This window comes from Protopterus annectens, chromosome 4.part0 (assembly GCF_019279795.1).
Source record: "Protopterus annectens isolate FY-2018-M chromosome 4.part0, PAN1.0, whole genome shotgun sequence".
Classification (NCBI taxonomy): Eukaryota; Metazoa; Chordata; order Ceratodontiformes; family Protopteridae; genus Protopterus; species Protopterus annectens.
The window spans coordinates 1,804,274,059-1,804,298,928 of NC_056733.1; positions in this window are offsets into that span (position 1 = coordinate 1,804,274,059).

A 24,870-nucleotide genomic window follows, 5' to 3' on the forward strand; every position below is an offset into this window, starting at 1 on the left:
CCTGTACTCCATCTGTTATCTCTCTCATAAGGTTCAGCTACAGTATATCAGATGAATCATGTTTCATGCCAGATATTTCTCTATTTTTAAGCAAAGTCTGTATCTGTAGGATTCCATCTGCCAGAGACATAATTTTAGTTATTTCTGTCTCCATTCAGCACAGTAGATCCTCATCTTTCATTTTTTCAAAGATACTCCAGACTGAAAGCTGCTGTTCAACACCATCTGGCTAAGGGAACTTTTTGGGTGTCAGTACTAAGTTACCCCAAGTAAAGTTTTAACAGGGCATACTTCATGTACAAAATTGCACATGTTTTTTAAGGTTTATTTTATTAAAAGAAATATGAGCACCAAAGGTCCCCACATGGGGGTGTAGAGGGTCTTGCCCCACCACTGTAAGAATACATTATTTCTTATTTTGTTATAGTCAGTCTTAATGTATATTTATGTTTATTTCTATATAGACTAGGTTTTGTGTTTGATTTTAGAAGATGCAACTATTTTTTTTCATTGTCAGTTTGCCTCATTTGCCCCTGGTGCATGTATTTAAACAAAGTGCAGGATTTCCATTCTCTTCACTGGTAAATGCACATCAGCAATGGCACTCATAATTAATACTTTAACAGATAAAGCATACAATTAAACAGTTGTGTGAAGGTGTCCATCTGCCTGTGCTTCATCTAGTTAGGGTTGGGAGGGTGGCCTAATGGTTAAGGTGTTTCCCTTACAAACACAAGGTGCAGGGTTTGAGCCTTACAAGGGATAATTGGCTAGGCTCAAAATGGCTCACAGGGACAGTTAGCTTAGTGCTAACCTATGAACCTGTTAGTGTCTAGGCATGGGAGTGATCATAGACTATCTTCTTTGTCATACCAATTCCTGTAAACAGTGCAGATATCTTATGATCAGCTTATTAAATTCCAAAGACTGTAATTATCTCTTGGGTGTTTTCTTCTTTATCCATAAGAAATACCAGTGTGCCCACCATTAGGTTTACACTGTCTCTGCCCCTCTTCTGCTATCATCTGATATATGATGATGACTATGAATGTCTACAGCCATCATTAACTATTCTCAAGAGCCAATGGCCTCAAATAAATGGCTAAACAAAGTAATACTGTATAGTGAATAAAATAAATAATACACCCTGAGTGTATAAGTGGCATTTATTAATTGTGTTCATCATGACCCAGGGAAAAACATTATTAAGAAATATTGCTCAAAGAAATTAAAAAAAATGTTTAGTGTTTATATATTTCCTTTGTGGCCATAAGGTGATTATGGTTCATTTATTTGTGCAGTCCATTCTCTGCCACTATCCTGATACTGTAAAGTTGGATTTGCCCTTTTTCATCAGAGGCCTGAGGAGAAAAGCTCCAAACATATAAAAACATATAAAACTTAAACATATACAAACAGAAATACAGAGCTAAATTATTAATGATAACAAAGAACTTGAGTGGTAGAAAACATATAAATCATAAACAATTACAAAAACAAAGTGCAAAGCTTAAAACTAATAATAACAGAAATTTGTCTGGTTTGCCAACAGCAACCAGTCAGATTAACATAAGAATAAAAATAGTAGCATTCTCACATAGAGTAAGAGTACAATTAACACTAGCCAATTAATCTTTTAATGGCTGCCAAAAATGTATGTGAAGTGTTTAGTGAAATTTGAGATTTTATCTTGCATTGTAGCTAATTCTGGGTTAACCTCATTAACATACTAAGTATCAGTGGTAACAAACAGAGAGCCAGATCATGGTTAAATGGTGCCCGAACAGGCAGGGTAATGTACCAGAACCCCCCCCCCAGCCATTCCAGTGCCCCATTACTTGGCTGTGTCTCCCCAGTTACCATAACCACCGTTCACACTATTTTCTTCTTTACATTCACAGGGATTACAAAGATTTAATCTAAAACCTTTATTTCAAATTTTATGGCAGAAACAGTGATGGCCATTACTAAGCAAAACAAAACAATCTGACTTTGAAAACAGACTTAGCATGAGTAGCAATATAGTCCTTTTCCCTTGACACTCACATTCATTGAAAATGCATACATTGTGTGTACATGTTTTATACACTGACATCCCCTCAAACCCAATAATTATAGCAACATTGTTGCATCCCTCTACAGATCTCTGTGTCAAGAAATAATGATAATGACCAATGTCCCTTTTCAAATTTGTTTCACACAAACAGACAGTGGCCAAATTATTCCATCTTAATTCACACAACGCACACACACACACACACACACACACACACACACACACACACACACACACACACACACACACACACACACGCGCACACACGCACACACACACGCACGCACACACACACACACGCACACACACACACACGCACACACACACGTACGTGCACACGCGCGCGCGCACAAACACGCACGCACACACACACGTGCGCACACACACACACACACACACACACACACACACACACACACACACACACACACACACACACACTAGTCTTGTAAAGCCAGATTAAAGACTGTTTAAAATGACCAGATGATAAGAGCAGAGGTACTTTCATTCATAGAGAGCCACCTCCCCAACAGTTATAGCCACTTTGTTGACTGTGTACTCCCCTTATTGCTCTGAAGACATAAATTCAATACACTTTATTGGTAGCTTTGTCTGAACTACATGAAACAGTATAATGCCAAAAAGCCCAGGCCTGTGTTCCACAGTTCAGATAGAAAAGTATTTATGAGAGCATAATAAAAATTAATCTCCCAGTAACATATCCATAGTCACTTTGCACAATCTCTGCAGAAGTAAAAGTCATCTTAATAATTCTGCATTAAAGAAAACTATTACTAATGCATAGATTGCTGGTGGCAAACAACTTTGCATTTCAGTGCTTCATCTATAAATGCAGTGTCAGCTGTCCTTAAAGATTAAACTGTGGATGTCACATTAAAAAAAATGGTGTGCTGGTGATATTGCTATTACATTGCCTGAACTAATCAGTTGTGCAATAGGGAGTGGCTGGCAGACAATGACAACAGTAGGTAAATGAAGGTGGAAAGATTCAAACCCTGCACCCTTGCCACAGGAAGCAGATTATTACCACATTGCAGCTCTATTCCTCAGCACTAACTGCCAGAATAAGAGTTATTAACTAAACGCAGAAATCCTTTACAATCAATCTTGTAGAGAAGACTGTATCACGGTAATATGCAACAATGATGGCATAATGACTGATGAAGATCAGGTCATTCTGTTCACCACCTGACTAATACAGACTATATGACCTGACAGATGTCAAACACTTTGTACTTGATGGAGGCTGGAAAGAAGGTATTACAATAATTATATTACTAAAATGCAAGATGTTTACACTATTAAAATGCCACACTGTTAAACCATATTACACAATCCAGAGCTATTAATGAATTAATTAATTTTTATTGCAATGAATAAAAAGAAACAGTTAAAGACAACATAAATGCTGTAGCAGCAGCTTTCATACACAAATCAGAAATATTACGGTGTACAACATACTTTTGGGGGGCTAACATGCTTGAAGGATGCCTGCATCTCATTGTTGATCACTGTAGGTCCTCTCTGTCATCAAGAATAGCTCTCCTATCTGATATCACATAGTACAGGTCTGACCTTGTTGCAGCATACACCTCCAGAGTCAATACAGACAGATTGGAGGCTAATAGAGCCCCATGCAAGATAATGAATCTGGCCTCCATCAGCAATATCCCATTACTTTGGCTGTCTCTTCCGAGTTACCATAAACACTATTCAGACCTGTCAGTTTACATATTTGCTTCTTCACTTTTAAAATTATCACAGAGATTTGGATTTCACTTAAAACTTTTAATTCAAATTTTACAGAAAAAAACACTTGACACCATTTTCTAAACATAACGCTCATATTGAAAACTGATTCCGCATGAAGAATGGTAAACATATCCTCCCTATAAACACCTCTAGTGAAAATGCATCTGGAAACCCATTAAACTATAACAACTGTGTTGAGATTCATACTCAAACAGCATACTGTAAAGTGTTAATTAGTGTCTGTGTGCAGGGTGCAGGGTTTGAAAAGGCTCTCTCCGTTTCCCTACTCTTTTCTTAATTTCTCCTCTTCTTTCTGAGTGCGATACCCTTAGTTATTGGTCAAAACTCTCCTCCTTGCCTTCTACCTCTCCCTCGACCTCTTCCTCCTTCTGCCTAGCTTAAAACATTCTTGCTCACGTCTTAATATTAATTCTCCATTTTTCCTTTTCTCTCCTTTTGCTAAGTTCGTTCTCAAATATGTTTCATAGTTTTTCAGATGCTACTATTAATTAATGATATATTGCTCAAATGTTTTATATTTATTGATTACTTGTATACCTATGTTTATGTAATGTCAGATTTTGTTTCTGGAGCTTTTTTCCCTGGGGCTGCAGTAAAAAGGTGTATCTTTCTGCCTAGTCAGAATATCCTGGTAAATAAATGCAATAAATAAATAATTTAAATAAATGTGTAATGCGTTTGATTAGACACATGTCCTTTTTCAAGAGCAGCCCAGGAGTATGGTCTAGTGAAATAACTTGGCAGAGTCACATAAAAGACAAATGAAGACCTTGGGAATCAACCCACATAATAAAGGAAGCATCTCTTTAACAGCTCACAGCCATACTTATCTGCTCTAAGTGCTAGACAAACTATTGTGGCCCCAAAACACTGGATTTCACACTTGTGTGCCTAAAAAAAAGCTAAACAAAATGTATTCATAGCTAAAATATTAAACTTAAGCTCATACACTTCATCCTTTCAAATTTATTCACAGCTAAATAATACACGCAATGTCAACATTCAACAGAACAAGGAAACCAAGGATAACATCCAGAAGCATGCCTCAGATTATGATGCTCTTCAATCTTACAATCATTTTCCTTCATTTATGCCTTATGTGCCTGGTTTATGGATATTTATTGGGTTTGCACTCCATGGGCCAGTGAGTAGACTAGCCACATTTCCATTTACCACAAACCACTATTTGGTTAAGTGACTTGCTCAAGGATAAGGCATGACATAAATATGAGGCAAATTCAGATATTCTGGGAAACTGCAGACAAGTAAGAAAAGACTACTTAAAATCAACTAAAAAGTTAAGAGAATAACAGGTTTTGCATTAGCATGTATTTTAGGAACCACAAAATTATGAAACTCTATAACTGGTATTGACAAACTGTGATCTTTAGTGGACTACCACAACAAAATAAAAAGAAAAAGAGAAGTGGACAGAGGCCTAACAATTGGTGCTGGGGTTTTAGACTATGGAATCCCATACCTAAGTACCTTACTCAACTACACAGTGACTTTTAAATGGGGTGCGCGCGTGCGTGCGCATACACACACACACACACACACACACACACACACACACACACACAAGCACACACACACGCACACACACACACTCACAAACACGCACGCACACACGCACACACAGGAACACAATGCACACACACGCACACACATGCACACACACACACACGCACACATGCACACACACACACACACACACACACACACACACACACACACACACACACACACACACACACACACACACACACACACACACACACACACACACACCTCTTGCTTGTTGCAAGCCATAACTAACTTGGGATTCTCAGCACACTGTAAAAGTATCTTTGTGCTCTCTCAACATCACTCGGTACCTGACTTGACAATCGCAGTGTTTGTTGAGCAGGGTGTCTGTTCTGAGTGACATGCATGCAGAGCAAGAATTTCCTGCATACACATCATGCATAGCAGATTCCCTGCTCAACTATTGAAGTAAAACAAACATTTTTAAGTTAAAAAAATGTATTTTTCTTAACAAAATGTTGCATGGCCTGCCCCCTCCCCAACCAGCACTAGGTCCTAGGCAGCTGCCTAGGTCACCCTGTTCTGAATATGCCCTGGTTACAAAGCAGCATCTGCACTATTTTTTATTAATGTCCTCCTAAGGCATTTAATAATCAGCCAGAACTCCAGTTAACCAATACTTGCTGAAAAAGTCTTGAATAAAAGTAGGGAGCTTCAAATATTAAGACATGCAGCTAGACAGTTGGGTTATCATTCCACCCAAAGTCCTTTGCTAATGCAGGTTTCATTCATACATTAATTTGTCTATGCATTTTCCAGTTACCTTCTCAGGCTTCTGGGAAAGCTGGAGTCTATCACAATACTCACTGGGTGCCAGGCAGAAAAACTAACCTGGTATGTGCACCATCCAACTGCAGGATACAATCACAATACTCACTGGGTGACAGGCAAGAAAAACTAACCTGGTATGTGTACCATCCAACTGCAGGGTACAATTACAATACTCACTGGGTGCCAGGCAGAAACACTAACCTGGTATGTGCACCATCCAACTGCAGGGTATAATCACAATACTCTCTGGGTGCCAGGAAGAAAAACTAACCTGGTATGTGCACCATCCAACTGCAGGGTACAATCACAATACTCACTGGGTGCCAGGCAGAAAAACTAACCAGGTATGTGCACCATCCAACTGCAGGGTACAATCACAATACTCACTGGGTGCCAGGCAGAAAAACTAAACTGGTATGTGCACCATCCAACTGGAGGGTACAATCACAAAACTCACTGGGTGCCAGGTAGAAAAACTAACCTGGTATGTGCACCATCCAACTGCAGGGTACAATCACAATACTCACTGGGTGCCAGGCAGAAACATAACCTGGTATGAGCATCATCCAACTGCATGGTACAATCACAATACTCACTGGCTGCAAGGCAGAAAAACTAACCTGGTATGTGCACCATCCAACTGCAGGGAACAATCACAATACTCACTGGGTGCCAGGCAGAAAAACTAACCTGGTTTGTGCAACATCCAACTGCAGGGTGCAATCACAATACTCACTGGGGGCCAGGCAGAAAAACTAACCTGGTAAGTTCACCATCCAACTGCTGGGTACAATCAAAATACTCACTGGGTGCAAGGCAGAAAAACTAACCTGGTATGTGCACCATCCAACTGGAGGGTAAAATCACAATACTCACTGGGTGCCAGGCAGAAAAACTAACCTGGTATGTGCACCATCCAACTGCAGGGTGCAATCACAATACTCACTGGCTGCAAGGCAGAAAAACTAACCTGGTATGTGCACCATCCAACTGCAGGGTACAATCACAATACTCACCGGGTGCCAGGCAAAAACCTAACCTGGTATGCGCACCATACAACTGGAGTCTATCACAATACTCACTGAGTGCCAGGCAGAAACCTAATCTGGTATGTACACCATCCAACTGCAGGGTACAATCACAATACTCACTGGGTGCAAGGCAGAAACCTAACCTGGTATGTGCACTATCCAGCTGCTGGGTACAATCACAATACTCACTGGGTGCAAGGCAGAAACCTAACATGGTATGTGCACCATCCAACGGCAGGGTATAATCACAATACTCACTGGGTGCCAGGCAGAAAAACTAACCTGGTATGTGCACCATCCAACTGCAGGGTACAATCACAATACTCACTGGGTGCCAGGCAGAAAACCTAACCTGGTATGTGCACCATCCAACTGCAGGGTACAATCACAACACTCACTGGGTGAAAGACAGAAAAACTAATCTGGTATGTGCACCATCCAACTGCAGCGTACAATCACAATACTCACTGGGTGCCAAGCAAAAACCTAACCTGGTATGCGCACCATACAACTGGAGTCTATCACAATACTCACTGGGTGCCAGGCAGAAACCTAATCTGGTATGTACACCATCCAACTGCAGGGTACAATCACAATACTCACTGGGTGCAAGGCAGAAACCTAACCTGGTATGTGCACCATCCAACTGCATGGTACAATCACAATACTCACTGGGTGCAAGGCAGAAACCTAACCTGGTATGTGCACCATCCAACTGCTAGGTACAATCACAATACTCACTGGGTGCAAGGCAGAAACCTAACCTGATATGTGCAAAATCCAACTGCAGGGTATAATCACAATACTCACTGGGTGCCAGGCAGAAAAACTAACCTGGTATGTGCACCATCCGACTGCAGGGTACAATCACAATACTCACTGGGTGCAAGGCAGAAAAACTAACCTGGTATGTGCACCATCCAACTGCAGGGTACAATCACAATACTCACTGGGTGAAAGACAGAAACCTAACCTGGTATGTGCACCATCCAACTGCAGGGTAAAACCACAATACTCACTGGGTGCAAAGCAGAAACCTAACCTGGTATGCGCACCATCCAACTGTAGGGTACAATCACAATACTCACTGGGTGCCACGCAGAAACCTAACCTGGTATGTGCACCATCCAACAGCAGGGTACAATCACAATACTCATTGGGTGCAAGGCAGAAACCTAACCTGGTATGTGCACCATCCAACTGCAGGGTACAATAACAATACTCACTGGGTGCAAGGCAGAAACCTAACCTGGTATGTGCACCATCCAACTGCAGGGTACAATAACAATACTCACTGGGTTCAAGGCAGAAACCTAACCTGGTATGTGCACCATCCAACTGCAGGGTACAATCACAATACTCACTGGGTGCAAGTCAAAAAAACTAACCTGGTATGTGCACCATCCAGCTGCAGGGTACAATCACAATACTCACTGGGTGCCAGGCAGAAATCTAACCTGCTATGTCCACCACCCAACTGCAGGGTACAATCACAATACTTACTGGGTGCAAGGCAGAATCCTAACCTGGTATGTGCACCATCCAACTGCAGGGTACAATTACAATACTCACTGGGTGCCAGGCAGAAAAACTAACCTGGTATGTGCACCATCCTACTGCAGTGTACAATCACAATACTCACTGGGTGCCAGGCAGAAAAACTAACCTGGTATGTGCACCTTCCAACTGCAGGGTACAATCACAATACTCACTGGGTGCCAGGCAGAAAAACTAACCTGGTATGTGCACCATCCAACTGCAGGGTACAATCACAATACTCACTGGGTGCAAGGCAGAAACCTAACCTGGTATGTGCACCATCCAACTGCAGGGTACAATTACAGTACTCACTGGGTGCCAGGCAGAAAAACTAACCTGGTATGTGCACCATCCAACTGCAGGGTACAATCACAATATTCACTGGGTGCAAGGCAGAAAACTAACCTGGTATATGCACCATCCAACTGCTGGGTACAATCACAATATTCACTGGGTGCAAGGCAGAAACCTAACCTGGTATGTGCACCATCCAACTGCAGGGTATAATCACAATACTCACTGGGTGCCAGGCAGAAAAACTAACCTGGTATGTGCACCATCCAACTGCAGGGTACAATCACAATACTCACTGGGAGCAAGGCAGAAAAACTAATCTGGTAAGTGCACCATCCAACTGCTGGGTACAATCACAATACTCACTGGGTGCAAGGCAGAAAAAGTAACCTGGTATGTGCACCATCGAACTGCAGGGTACAATCACAATACTCAGTGGGTGCCAGGCAGAAACCTAACCTGGTATGCGCACCATACAACTGGAGTCTATCACAATACTCACTGGGTGGCAGGTAGAAACCTAATCTGGTATGTACACCATCCAACTGCAGGGTACAATCACAATACTCACTGGGTGCCAGGCAGAAAAACTAACCTGGTATGTGCAACATCCAACTGCAGGGTGCAATCACAATACTCACTGGGTGCCAGGCAGAAAAACTAACCTGGTAAGTTCACCATCCAACTGCTGGGTACAATCAAAATACTCACTGGGTGCAAGGCAGACAAACTAACCTGGTATGTGCACCATCCAACTGGAGGGTACAATCACAATACTCACTGGGTGCCAGGCAGAAAAACTAACCTGGTATGTGCACCATCCAACTGCAGGGTACAATCACAATACTCACTGGGTGCCAGGCAGAAAAACTAACCTGGTATGTGCACCATCCAACTGCAGGGTACAATCACAATACTCACTGGGTGCAAGGCAGAAACCTAACCTGGTATGTGCACCATCCAACTGCAGGGTATAATCACAATATTCACTGGGTGCAAGGCAGAAAACTAACCTGGTATGTGCACCATCCAACTGCTGGGTACAATCAGAATACTCACTGGGTGCCAGGTAGAAACCTAACCCTGGTATGTGCACCATCCAAATGCAGGGTACAATCACAATACTCACTGGGTGCAAGGCAGAAAAAGTAACCTGGTATGTGCACCATCGAACTGCAGGGTACAATCACAATACTCAGTGGGTGCAGGCAGAAACCTAACCTGGTATGGGCACCATACAACTGGAGTCTATCACAATACTCACTGGGTGCCAGGCAGAAACCTAATCTGGTATGTACACCATCCAACTGCAGGGTTCAATCACAATACTCACTGGGTGCAAAGCAGAAACCTAATCTGGTATGTGCACCATCCAGCTGCAGGGTACAATCACAATACTCACTGGGTGTCAGGCAGAAAAACTAACCTGGTATGTGCACCATCCAACTGCAGGGTACAATCACAATACTCACTGGGTGCCAGGCAGAAAAACTAACCTGGTATGTGCACCATCCAACTGCAGGGTACAATCACAATACTCACTGGGTGCAAGGCAGAAACCTAACCTGGTATGTGCACCATCCAACTGAAGGGTACAATCACAATACTCACTGGGTGCAAGGCAGAAACCTAACCTGGTATGTGCACCATCCAACTGCTGGGTGCAATCACAATACTCACTGGGTGCAAGGCAGAAACCTAACCTGGTATGTGCACCATCCAAATGCAGGGTATAATCACAATACTCACTGGGTGCCATGCAGAAAAACTAACCTGGTATGTGCACCATCCAACTGCAGGGTACAATCACAATACTCACTGGGTGCAAGGCAGAAACCTAACCTGGTATGTGCACCATCCAACTGCAGGGTACAATCACAATACTCACTGGGTGCCAGGCAGAAAAACTAACCTGGTATGTGCACCATCCAACTGCAGGGTACAATCATAATACACATTGGGTGCAAGGCAGAAAAACAAATCTGGTATGTGCACCATCCAACTGCAGGGTACAATGACAATACTCACTGGGTGCAAGGCAGAAACCTAACCTGGCATGCGCACCATCCAACTGCAGGGTAAAACCACAATACTCACGGGGTGCAAGGCAGAAACCTAACCTGGTATGCGCACCTTCCAACTTTAGGGTACAATCACAATACTCACTGGGTGCCATGCAGAAACCTAACCTGGTATGTGCACCATCCAACTGCAGGGTACAATCACAATACTCACTGGGTGCCAGGCTGAAAAACTAACCTGGTATGTGCACCATCCAACTGCAGGGTACAATCACAATACACACTGGGTGCAAGGCAGAAACCTAACCTGGTATGTGCACCATCCAACTGCAGAGTATAATCACAATACTCACTGGGTGCCAGGCAGAAAAACTAACCTGGTATGTGCACCATCCAACTGCAGGGTACAATCACAATACTCACTTGGTGCCAGGCAGAAACACTAATCTGGTATGTGCACCATCCAACTGCAGGGTACAATCACAATACTCACTGGGTGCCAGGCAGAAAAACTAACCTGGTATGTGCACCATCCAACTGCAGGGTACAATCACAATACTCACTGGGTGCAAGGCAAAAACCTAACCTGGTATGTGCACCATCCAACTGCAGGGTACAATCACAATATTCACTGGGTGCAAGGCAGAAAAACTAACCTGGTATGTGCACCATCCAACTGCAGAGTACAGTCACAATACTCACTGGGTGCAAGGCAGATAAACTAATCTGGTATGTGCACCATCCTACTGCAGTGTACAATCACAATACTCACTGGGTGCCATGCAGAAAACCTAACCTGGTATGTGCACCATCCAACTGCACGGTACAATCACAATACTCACTGGGTGCAAGGCAGAAAAACTAATCTGGTATGTGCACCATCCAACTGCAGGGTACAATCACAATACTCACTGGGTGCCAGGCCGAAAAGCTAATCTGGTATGTGCACCACCCAACTGCAGGGTACAAACTCTCTTTCCCTTTCTCCTAGCACATGTGCATTTATATGCAATTTTAAGACATACAAGTTTATCTATGGTATGTCTTTGTGATGTAAAAGGAGACTGCATATCTAGTAAAGTCCTTCGCCTACACAAGCAGGACACGGAGACAACTAACTGAAGGCATCCAGCCAAAAACAAAACTGCAGATTAAATCATTATAAGATAGTGCTGTTATCCACTGCATCATCTTGCTGCCCCTGTTTTATTTCAGATCTTGTTAATTAATAACTGTACATTTATCTTCCTCTTTGATCTCTGGTAACATCACTGTTTTTCTCCACACAAGGCCAGCTGACTCTTCATAAGAGTAAAAAAGTTGCATTGCAAACTTCTGAAATGGCATTCAAGGTAATATACTTAGAATATTGTCTCCTTTCTGTCTTCTGCAATAGAAATGGTTAATATCTTTCTAGTGTTCCCATTAAGAACACATGATCAGGGAGCTGTCTTCTAATTAGACTGGCCTTTGTTTCGCTTACAGGCAAAAAGATATTTAATAAGGTATATTAGCATATACTTGCTGGAATATTTTGCCTACTGCTGTAAAAATGCACAGAATTTCTATGCGAGCAAAGTTTTGTCCCTCATAAATGTCTGGGCTTCAAGGATCTAAAGGTAAATGCTTAACAAGGAATTGTTTTGAGTTTATAACTGATTACGGAGCCATCATATAATGTTGTGGATATTGTAGATGAATGCAAGCTCTAATGTGTTTAATTGCTTTATCTTGCTTGTTTACTGCTCTGCATTTTTGTATGTGCCTTTAGCTAAGGTCATAGCTGAATATGTTTTACAGACTTATCCACCTACTTAGTTAACATTATAAATAAATACATTCGGAATACATAAATAAGCACTCTATCAAGAAAATTATTTATTTAATTCTGTTTTCTTTTGTCTTAATTAATTTTACTATTTCAGCTTAAGAAAGGTCATAGTGGAAATGTACCATGAACCAGTCCACATATCCAGTTAAGAAATAAGTAAATAAAATATGAATAAATAGCTACACATTTTAACAAATCATTTAAAGTGTTTTATTTACATTTTTTGAAATTGTTTGTACTGTTTCAGTTCTTAAATTAGCACCACCAGTCAAATGCTTTTATCCGATACTGCCATGCTTTATTTTGTACGTATTTACATATTATATATTCTATAAATCAATAACCCCTAAGCTGATAACAACACATCTAGAAAGAAGTCTGTACTACATTCACAATTATATGAATCAGAATTTTAATACAATGAACATTAAGCAGTACAAAGCTAAAGTACACAAATTATAGCATGCATGATTAGTTTGAGTACCTTAACTCCTGACTTTTGTAGAGTTTGCTTTTTTAGATTGCCCCTGCTTTTCTTCTTGGTGTTATACACATCAGTGAAACAACTAACTATTACCTTATAATGATGTATGCATGCTACTCAACTCTTACCTTAACAAATAAACCCCCCTATCTTTTCATTAAGATGTATTACAAAAGTTGTATTTGTGCATGCTACACAAGATATGGATCACCTGGCTACTTTTAAATGTTTAATAAATGTCTTTTTCGACAGATGGAATCTATTTATATCTTTAACTCAAGTTTGCAGTGTTGCCATACACTGACACTTTCATGACTTTGCCAAAGCATGTCTTATTAAGATGAGTTCTCTGTATGGTTACTCATGCAGAGATCTCAACTGCACACTTCATGGAGCCCAGAGGGGGGAAAAAAACACAGAACAGACTATAGGATTATTCTCATTTCTTTGTGGAATCAAATCATGTTTATTTTGCTGTAAGAGGGAAATTTAGCAATACTAATTTAAAGTGAGCTAATGAGAAAATCTAGTCTCTGCTTTGTCCGATCATTCTGACATAAACTGCCAGTGGCATCTATGGTTGCTGAAACTATATGTATCCTCAGTTTTCATTTGGATGCCAAGCTATGAATTTTCTCAGTCATTACTGGCACAATAAACATCTCATGTACAACATATTAAGTGAATATCAATGCAGAATATTTTGTGATACATAGCATCATTTTCTAACTTTCATATATACCCCAAATGGTACTGATAAAAGATGTAGAACAGAGCAAGAATAATAAAGTGGAAACATTGTAAGAATTCATAATTCAGGCTTCTGCTTGGTTTACAAAAAATCCAGTTATGGAAACATGTCATGCATTTTACATTTTATGTGTTTAAGTTTTGCATTGTGTTAATCTAATAAGCCCACTTTTGAAAATCAGTCTATTTAACAGACAGCAAATATATTTCTAGAGGCTTGAACCATATTGAGTAGGGAAGGCAGGAAATTAATTTAGATTTCATCAAGCGAAACATAGATTTGTATTGCAAAATTTAACCAAAGAAAAAAAATATATATATACTGTGTTACACCAGAGTACAAAGTTTTTGCTTAGTTTTTTACTTTTTATGGCCTCAGTGGTTCTGTAAAACAAAGCCAGTGCTGTAGGAAGACAATAATTATCAACAGAAAAAAGTTGGCCAATGGAAATTGCAGTTCATTTGAGTATTTAAACTTGACAATTTTCAAACTCTAAGAAACTGTCTATAGCAGACGTTTTAGGTACACCAGTTAATGCTCCTTTATTGTTGGGAGTGCTGACAATAAAGGAATCAAGAGTTATAGATCGATTAGATAGATAGACAGATAGATAGATAGATAGATAGATAGATAGATAGATAGATAGAAAAAAAATGCCTGATGAATAAGTGAATGCTCATATGAGTAAACCAAAAAACATTGCTCTAAAAAGATTGACTCATACCTACTAATAGTATATACTAATTCAAGATTGCACAACATTGGGGAAAGTGTACATTTCTAGACCCCGTTGTACTGCAGTCTTACAAAAAAGGCATCCAGCAAAGCAAATAATAAAGAACATTTGTTGTTTTGAATTTTTGAGATTCTGAACAACCAGGTATGTGTGTATATGTTTATATATATATATATATATATATATATATATATAGTAGCTATATGAACATAAATATAGTCGTGCAAACTCACATATATGTGCATGTATAATCAGGTAAATATAAATCCTTATAAATCATCTCACTTCCTCATACTTTACACACTCTCTCACCTGCTTACATGATTCAAGTGAAGAAATAATGCTGGATGTTCTTTAGATATGTATGACTTTATCATGCTGTAAATACTATATAGAGTATTTAAGATGATGAAGTGTTATGTAGAACATTTTCTGTTAGCTTATGCTAAATGCGTGTGAAAAAGTATGCAATGTGGAGCTTTCTCTCTGCTGAAACGGGACTTTGACTAGTCTGACTTTCCTAGTAATCAAAGGATAATAAATACATAAATAAACAAGCAAATAAATAAATAGTTACATATTTTATAGCTATATTGCAGTGTCTCAAAATAAGTATGTTTTAGAGTAAATGTTTGTGACCTAAAAATGAAAAAGGAGAGTATATTCCTTAGATTTAGCCAGAATTTTGTTGAGTTATGGTTGTTACTTTAGGAGTTTGGAAGAGACCTACCTGTAATAGCAGGAGCGGGTATGTTGAATATGCACATAAAGACAATGTGAAAGAAAGGACTTGGTAAACTTGGAGAAAAAGCTGTAAGATACTCAAGTCAGAAGGAATCCAGACAGGATATGATCAGAAAACATTTCTCAGCTATACTTTTTATTTATTTAACATTTGTTTACTGGGAAAGTCTGACTTGGAACAAAGCCAGTTTTCATTGGGCACCCAGGGAGAAACCCTCCAGATGTATGTCTTTGTGACGTGGGAGGAAACCGTCGCAAACCCATGCAAATGCATGGAAGATATGCAGACTCCACACAAAGGCACCCCAGCCAAGATTGAACCAGAAAGCCTCTTGCTGTGAGGCGACAATGCTACCGCTGCACCAATGCAAGACTGAATTGGTTTTATATTTCAGTTAAAACCACAAGACTTACTTTTGTAAAGATTAACTTACTTAACTTGAGCTTGTATACAATAAGCTGCACTATTTTTATGACTGGTTGTCTTGGATATCATATGTTAATGCCAAAGTCCTGAATTCTGTCATTGGCAATGTGAAAACAATTTCCTAGAGACATATGGGGTGGGGGTGGAGTTTTTGTAGCATGCTTGTAATTATTTGTTGTTGTGTTCCTGCCTGTAAAGTTATGCACCAGGTTGCCCACAGTGGAGTATCAACTATAGATCTGCATGGCTGCAGCTGAAGTGAAGTTAACCAATGTCAAGTTGATGGCTGCCTGAAAGACATTGTCTTCATTAAAACAGTTAAACCAAAAGGAGGACCACATGGCATATCTCACCTCCTTTCAGTATTAACTTACTTCATGGGAAAACTATTAAAATCATAATGGACATGGAGGTGCCTAATTACTAAAACAAAAATTATGTCAAATAGGCTTTAATTGCTAGAGCTGGTGTTACCAAAGAGACATAAAATCAAAAAATCCATAGTTGAAGATTTGTTTTTAATTCAATCTTAGATCCAAATAAATCTGAGCAGCCTAGACTTGCAACAAAGCTTAGGTAAATGTTGATATCAAAGAAAAAGTAACACCCCCTGAAATACTCTGTTTTAAATATGAATGAAGGTGTCACATAGCTAGATTTTTTACTAGTGCTAGTAGCACTGTTAAATGTGTGAAAACTATATCCTCTGAAAAGAATATTGTTATTGATGTTATGCTTTAAAAGTGTGACAAATTATTGAGCAGAGTATTGGCAGATGCATTTTATTGCTGTGCAGGTTCCAGGTTAATTATATGCGATGTCTTAATTGATGACAGAAAACTACAAGGACCATTGGACTCAGGCACTGGACTCAGGCAGTGCGATAACTGTTATAAAACTGCAGTATGTATGCATGAAGAAAACTATTACTAACAAAGCAATAGACATGGCAGACTTCTGTGATGATATGAAACAGTATCCCAGTACACACACACACACATACACACACACACACACACACACACACACACACACACACACACACACACACACACACATATGTATATGTATATATGGGTCTACTTCATTTGATCGAAAGACCATTTGACCTAAACCCATTTGATCGAAAGTTCATTTGATCGAAAACCAGCATTCAAGCCATAAAACTGGGATTTGTCCCCCTCCCCAATGTTGTGCGACCCTGGAGTTGGTATATATAGTTAGGGGTGTGTGGGTGGAAGCCCCTTACCTAGTTTCCTTTAAAAGAGGAAATTAAACAAAAAGTACAGATTTTAAATGAAAATAGGTGGGGTTTTTTGTCCCTCACACCGCTCCTAGCTATATATACCAACTCCAGGGTCACACGACATTGGGGAGGGGGACAAATCCCTGTCATTTGCCTTAAATACTGGTTTTTGATCAAATAAACTTTTGATCAAATGGGTTTAGGTCAAATGGTCTTTCGATCAAATGAAGTAGACACGTATATATATATATATATATATATATATATATATATATATATATATGTACACATACACACACAAATAAGTATATATATATATATATATATATATATATATATATATATATATATATATATATATCTATACACACACACACACACACACACACACACACACACACATACATACATATACACACACACACACACACACACACACACACACACACACACACACACACAAATATACACATAGACACACGCACACACATGCATTTATATATATTTAAATATATATATATATATATATATATATATATATATATATAAATATATATACATATATATATATATGTCTATATTTATGTATGTGTATATATGCATGTGCGTGTGTGTGTGTGTATAAATCACCACTAAATCCAAGGACAACCACAAAGCATGCTATAGCTATGTCAAGAATCTCAATGGCAACACCCAGATCTGCTCTGAGTTACAGCACAACATCAAGAAAATTATAAAACCAATTGATATTGCCAACATCCTGGCAGATAGGTTCAGTGCTAACTTTACCCCCCATTCAACCCCTAAAGGGCCCATATCTATACAGGAAGAATGCAGAGTCCCTGTAATCACAACTACGCAGGTAAAAGCTGCACTCTCTAAAGCCAAAAACACAGCATCCACGGGACCGGGCAACATCCCAGGCTGCGTTTTACATGAACTTCAGAACGAACTGGCTCCCCACTTAAGCACCATGTTCAATAATAGCCTTGCATCAAGCTTTGTGCCCACTGAATGGGGCACAGCAACAGTTATCCCACTCCACAAAGGGGGATCCACCACTGATCCCGGGAACTATTGACCTATTAGCCTGACGAGCCTGGTCTGCAAGGCCATGGAACGTATCATCATGGAACTCATAAACAAAGACATTGGTAACCTCCAAACTCTGGATCCCACCCAGTTTGGGTTTGTGAAAGGCAGATCATGCCTCCTGAACCTGATCGACTTCTTTGAGGCAGTCACCAAAGCCGTGGATGAGGGTAAGGTGGTACACACAGCCTATCTTGACCTCGCTAAGGCTTTCAACGCCATCCCCCATTCTGGAATTATAGCTAACCTCACTAAACTAGGTATAAATCCCTATGTCATAAGATGGGTTGCCAACTGGCTCACTGACAGAACCCACACTGTAAAAGTTGCAGACTCCAAATCTGACCTCAAGGCAGTGACAAGTGGAGTGCCACAGGGTTCCGTCCTGGGACCTCTCCTGTTTGGTATCTACTTCTCTGAAGTACAGGCTAACACAGAAGGCCTCTGGCTGACAAAGTTCACAGATGGCTGCAAACTAGGAGCCATAGTCAAGTCCCCAAATGATGTGGACATCCTACAGAAGGGCCTCACTGAGACAGATGCCAAAAAGTGCAGTGTCATCCCCTTTGGTAAAAACTCTGTACCCATGAACTACCACATAGCCAGCAATGTACTTAATACCAAATGCGTGATAAGAGACCTTGGGACCCAGGTGGACAGTAGTCTCTCCTTTGATAGTCACATCGCCACAGTAGTCAGGAAGTCCTTCTATGTGGCACACCTCATCATAAATGGGTTCTCATCCAGGAAAAAAGAGGTCATTGTTCCCCTCTACTTGTCACTCATTAGACCCATTATAGAGTACAATGCCCCTTTTGGAATGTACCTCACAAGACATCTGCAGCAGCTGGAAAGGCCACAGAAGTACCTCACAAAGAGGATTACTGGCCTCAAACAAATGCCCTACACTGACCGCCTCAAAAAACTCCAGCTTTACTCCATAGCATATCGCCTACTCCGAGGTGATCTCTGCCTAATATATAAAGCTATGTCAAACCCAGAGCTGTTGGACATGCAACACCTAAAGAAATCCCAATCCCTCCAAGCTACATGCTCTAGGGACCTAAACCTTGTCACCACAATAAACAGGACACGCTGGAGGGATAGATTCCTGTCCCAGAGACTTCCTATACTCTGGAACAAGCTACTCATCTATGTCAAGCAAAGTTCTTCATTAGCACTCTTCAAGAAAAATCTTGATGAGTGGATGGGAAATAGGAAATACACCCCGGGGATCACTTCTGTGTCTCTGCTGGACAGTGGCACAGGAAAATAACTTTCTTGGGTGGCGTAAGCTATGGTACCTTGCTGGCTAGGCTTACGTAGGCCATTGGGCCGATAGCCTAGTACCTACCTATGAACCTATGAACCTATATATATATATATATATATATATATATATATATATATATAGATATATATATATATATATATATATATATACATACATACATATATAAATATATATATGTATATATATATATATATATATATATATATATATATATATAAAATATATATATATGTATATATATATATAATACATATATATACATATATATATATATATATATATATATATATATATATATATATATATATACATATATATATATATATATATATATATATATATATATATAACTACAAAAACAAAGTACCCAAACCACCACAGCAATGAACATAAAAAAAATACTTTAATAAAATAATAAAATGTGTATATAGGATGAGCACTTTCAGGTAAAGACCCTTTTCAAGTCTAAAAACTCTCAGGATGTTTTTAGGTCAATGTGTTGCTTATTCCTTATTTTCACTTTTTATTCTTCACTGTGAATATGATATATGTGATCTAATACTTGTTTTTATATCATTATATAATCAGAATCTATCTGCAAGATTTATGTAATGATTATTGATATCTCAGATATTTTTTTTCCAATTGCCTAAAGAGTTTCATTCACCATTGATGATTATAGGGCACAATGGTTCCATGCTGATAGCCGATTGGGTGAAATCTACTGTGTGCCCAATGATTTTTTGATTTTTTTTTGTTGTTTTTGTCTTTGGCAAGTGCTACATGACCAAATATAGTTACTGGTGTGGTTTTACATTGTCTTTATTTTTGTGACTGGTGAATGTGTGGAGCACTTATTATTTCTGCCGTGTGTGTTATCGGGTGAGGTCTTTCTATATGTTATACTAATAGTTCTCATCATTAATTTTATTATTTATTGCAATAGGTCTGTTATACCTTTTCATGAGGGTTTTGTTCTGTATACACATACCTTTTAACGATCAGTGTTATAATATTTTAGTTTTGTCGATCATAGGGCATAACATCTTCATGTTGATAGTTTATTGGGTGTAATAATACCCCATAACCAGTGAGAGCACATTTGTTTTTCTATGTGCATTATTGGCCATTTCTGACATCCATTGTTTGATATAGCTGTATATCCACAATTTTTAGTATTATTTGACCATATAAATATGCATTGAATATGGAATTGTAAGACATTAGATCTAATTATACAATCTTAATGTCCAATGTATAACAACATGATGGATACTTCAATGAAATGGAGTGCCTAATGACTTTTTTTTTTTTATTGGGTGTAATATTTTACAACCAGTGAGAATACATTTCACTTTTCCTGTGCATTACCGCAATCTGTAACACTTGCTGCTAGGTATAGCTGTATATGCATATCTTCTTCAGTATTATTTGATCATTTAGATATATACTTAATATGAATTTGTAAGAGGTCAGTTTAAATACAAAATTATAATGCTTAATGCATAGTAGTGTGATGGACATTTTAATTCAATGGCGTGCTTAAAGATCTTCTGTGTTAGCTATTGGGCAATGTTTTTTGACTATCTTAGCTGCATTTTTTACTATTGTTTTGTTATTTTGATTGAAAATAAGTTTGATGCACCATGTTATGAAGGTTTATTTAGTGTACGTGTAATTTTGAATAATCAGTGTTACAGTATTTTGGTTTGTGGCTATTGTGCCTCTATTTGAGACGTAGCTGGACTTTTTGTGTTTACTGACTACACAGTTATTTAAGGAGTGTAACTGGATTGTTTTTTAGTTTGCTAAGTGTGCGATTTTTAACCAATTGGTGTATCTTCTTCTTCTTCTTTTGGCTGCTCCTGTTAGGGGTCGCCACAGTAGATCAACTGTTTACATTTCTTCCTGTTCTCTGCATCTTGCTCTGTCACAGCAACCACCTGCATGTCCTCTCTCACCACATCCATAAACCTTATCTTAGGTCTTCCTCTTTTCCTGTTACCTGGCAGCTTCATCCTTAGCATCTATTTCCCAATATACTCTGCATCCCTCCTCTGCACATGTCCAAACCAACGTAATCTTGCCTCTCTGGCTTTGTCTCCAAACCTTCCAACCTGGGCTGACCCTCTAATATACTTATTCCTAATCCTGTCCATCCTCGTCACACCCAGTGAAAATCTTAATATCTTCAACTCTGCCACGTCAAGCACTGACTCCTGCCTTTTTGTCAATGCCACTGTCTCCAACCCATATAACATAGCTGGTCTCACTACCCTTTTGTAGACCTTCCCTTTCACTCTTACTGGTACTCGTCTGTCACAAATCACTTCTGACACTCTTCTCCACCCACTCCATCATGCCTATACTCTCTTCTTCACCTCTCTTCCACACTCACCATTACTCTGAACTGTTGATCCCACGTATTTAAACTCATCCACCTTTGCCACCTCCACTCCCTGCATCCTCACCATTCCTCTATCCTCCCTCTCATTCACACACATATATTCTGTCTTAGTTCTGCTGACTTTCATTCCTCTTCTCTCTAGAGCATATATCCACCTCTCCAGGGTCTTCTCCACCTGTTCCCTACTCTCACTACAGATCACAATGTCATCTGCAAACATCATAGTCCACGAGGACTCCTGTCTGATCTCGTCTGTCAACCTGTCCATCACCATTGCAAATAAGAAAGGGCTCAGAGCTGATCCTTGATGTAATCCCACCTCCACCTTAAATGCATCCGTCACTCCCACCGCAGACCTCACCACTGTCACACTACCCTCATACATATCCTGTACCACTCTTACATACTTCTCTGACACTCCCGACTTCCTCATACAATACCACAACTCCTCTCTAGGCACCCTGTCATATGCTTTCTCTAAGTCCACAAAGACACAATGCAACTCCTTCTGACCTTCTCTGTACTTCTCCATCAACACTCTCAGAGCAAACATCGCATCTGTAATGCTCTTTCCTGGCATGAAACCATACTGCTGATCACTAATCCTCACCTCACTTCTTAACCTAGCTTCCACTACTCTTTCCCATAACTTCATGCTGTGACTGATCAATTTAATCCCTCTGTAGTTACTACAGCTCTGCACATCACCCTTATTCTTAAAAAATGGTACCAAAACACTTTTTCTCCATTCCTCAGGCATCCTCTCACTTTCCAAGATTTCATTAAGCAATCTACTTAAAAACTCCACTGCCATTTCACCTAAACACCTCCATGCTTCCACAGGTATGTCATCTGGACCAACAGCCTTTCCGTTCTTCATCCTCTTCATAGCTATTCTTACTTCCTCCTTGCTAATCCACTGCACTTCATGATTCACTATCCACACATCATCCAACCTTCTCTCCCTCTCATTCTCTTCATTCATGAGCCCCTCAAAGTACTCTTTCCATCTGCTCAACACACTCTCCTCACTTGCGAGTACGTTTCCCTCATTATCCTTTATCACTCTTACCTGCTGCACATCTTTACTAGCTCAGTCCCTCTGTCTAACCAATAGGTACAAGTCCCTTTCTCCCTCCTTAGTGTCCAACCTTTTATACAACTCTTCATACACCTTATCCTTAGCCTTCGCCACCTCTCTCTTTGCCATGCACCTCATCTCCTTATACTCTTGTCTACTTTCTTCATCTCTCTCTGACAGTCCCACTTCTTCTTTGCCAACCTCTTTCTCTGTATACTCTCCTGTACTTCTTCATTCCACCACCAGGTCTCCTTGTCCTCTTTCCTCTTTCCAGATGTCACACCAAGCACCTTTATAGCCATCTCTCTTAATAGCTCTACTGTAGCTATTCAGTAACTCTTAACTGCCACCCAGTGCCTGTCTTAACTCTTCCCTGAACATCACCTCACAATTACCCTTTTTCAGTTTCCACCACTTGATCCTTGGTGCTGCCCTCACACTCCTCCTCCTCTTCTTGATCACCAATGTCATCCTACAAACCAGCATCCTGTGCTGCCTAACTACACTTTCCCCTGCCACCACTTTACAGTCTTCAATCTCCTGCAGACTAGCCCTTCTACATAAGATATAATCCACCTGTGTGCATCTTCCTCCACTCTTGTATGTCACCCTATGCTCCTCCCTCTTGTTAAAATACGTATTCATCACAGCCATGCCCATCCTTTTCACAAAATCCACTACCATCTAACCTTCTGCATTCCTTTGCTTAACACCATACCTTCCCTTCACCAACATGCCCATTGAAATCTGCTCCAATCACCAGTCTCACCCTTGGGTAGTCATCACCACTTCATCCAACTCACGCCAATATTTTTCTTTCTCATCCATCGCACACCCAACTTGTGGAGCATAAATATATATATATATATATATATATATATATATATATATATATATATATATATATAAATATGGGAACCCTTCATTTGTTCAAACTTTCAAATGTTTGAAATTCATATGGCTATCACCATATGAGCAAACGTTTGAAAGGCCGACAAATGTTCGTGGAGATCCCACTACAGTGCGGGACTGGGTGATTCCCCTTTCCTGCACTGTAGTGCGATCTTGGAGTGAGCATATTTAAGTAGCATGAGGTGTTGGTGGTGCAGGGGGTCTTGCCCCCTGCATAACACAGTTTTACTGTGTTTACAGGTAGGTAAATGGTGCTATTTCAGGATGTCGGTCTTTTGAAATGTCGCTCAGATGGTATCGGCCATATAAAAGTTGGCATTCTGATCGGCTGACATTCTGAAGTAGAGCTACACACACACACACACACACACACACACACATATTTAAATATATATATATATATATATATATATATATATATATCTATATATACATACATACAGATAGATATATATATAGGTATGTAGATATATATACATTTTCTTGTTTTATATCATGTTGTGAACATAATAATGGAATAAACTATGAAGAGCAACAACTTTGGTGCTCATTGTAAACATACACATATCTCTGCCTATCGATCTAGATCTTTATATGTACAAACTGAGTTTGGAAAAGTAGCCAAAGTCCATCCAGTTGCTATTATTACAGGCTCAAGCCATTACAGAAAAATATGGGAAAAATGCCTACACTTTAAACAGCTATTAAGCAATGGGGAATAAGGATGCTTCCTTGGATAAACAACCATATCAGTATAGAGAGGGGCGACAGA